The sequence below is a fragment of the Schistocerca cancellata genome, unplaced genomic scaffold, assembly GCF_023864275.1.
Source record: "Schistocerca cancellata isolate TAMUIC-IGC-003103 unplaced genomic scaffold, iqSchCanc2.1 HiC_scaffold_695, whole genome shotgun sequence".
In the NCBI taxonomy this organism is placed as follows: Eukaryota; Metazoa; Arthropoda; class Insecta; order Orthoptera; family Acrididae; genus Schistocerca; species Schistocerca cancellata.
Window position 1 is genome coordinate 29,155 of NW_026046706.1, and position 1,176 is coordinate 30,330.

Here is a 1,176-nt window from a genome sequence, read left to right on the forward strand (position 1 = left end):
CAGTGTTGTGGGCATTGACTTTGTATTGTAAAAAACATGCGATGACCTGCATTTAGTGCCTGTAAATCCTGTTGTGTACATACAAGTGAAATATAATTTTTGTTGCATGTTTTGTTTACAATGTCATTGTACTTCAGATTAATTGATAGTTGTACACAATTGTATATGAAGCAACGATCTTCTCCAAAGTGAATGTTTGGTGTTGTTCTACCACTTGAGAAAAGACCTCTTCACACAGTGTAACACTTAAGAATGCTTGTTTTTGACTCAGAAAGATGAACCAGGTCCACATTGAAAGCAAATTGCTGGTCGTGTACACAGGTAAGTTCAAGCATCCCTTTTGCACTACCATCTAAACAAATGGTGAGCTGTATCATGTCTTTGTATTAGAAACACAGTGCACAAACAATTAAAATACAGAAAAGAAAATTTACATGATAACTGTGTGTATGATATGAAAACCCCAGCTGCTTCTTCCTCCATCGTAGGTTAAGATAATGTGGCAGTGACAGGAAGGGAAGCTGGGAATAAAATGGAAAAGAAGTGCTAAGTATAGTATGTGTATTGGTGTTCATAATGTGAGCAATCCCATAAAGCAGCAAAAAAATCTAAGGAAAACATACTGACACTGTGCAATGAACCTTTTTTATGAATCTCCCCATGAGAGCTGGATTGTGCTCGTGCAATGTACAAATGGAAGTTAAAATGGGGTAACCACTCATTTAAACTAAAGAAACTGCAAAAAGATAGGAAATGAAGGAGGTAAGACCTGGGTGAAATGAAGGAACCAGAAGTTGTGGAAGGGTTGAGGGAGCTTTTTTAACTCCATGTTGGACTAACATGGGAAATGAGAAGAATAGAAGGCGAAGATGAAATGTGGAAGTCAGCAGAGGATCACAGAGGTAAAAAGACAATGCCTGGTGGAAATCCTGAGATATGACAAGGTATTGAATTTAATTGATGATTGGGAAAATATGAAAATGCAGCAGGTGATAGATGAAAGGGAATACGGATTTCTAAACTATGAATTTGACAAAGTGCAAAATAGTTGAGCAGGAATGGCTAGAGGAAAACTGCAAAGATGTAAAAGTTTGCATAACGACAGGCAAGATATATGTAACTAGTAGGAACATTGAGAATATCTATGGAGAAAAGAAAAGGAACTGTATGACTATC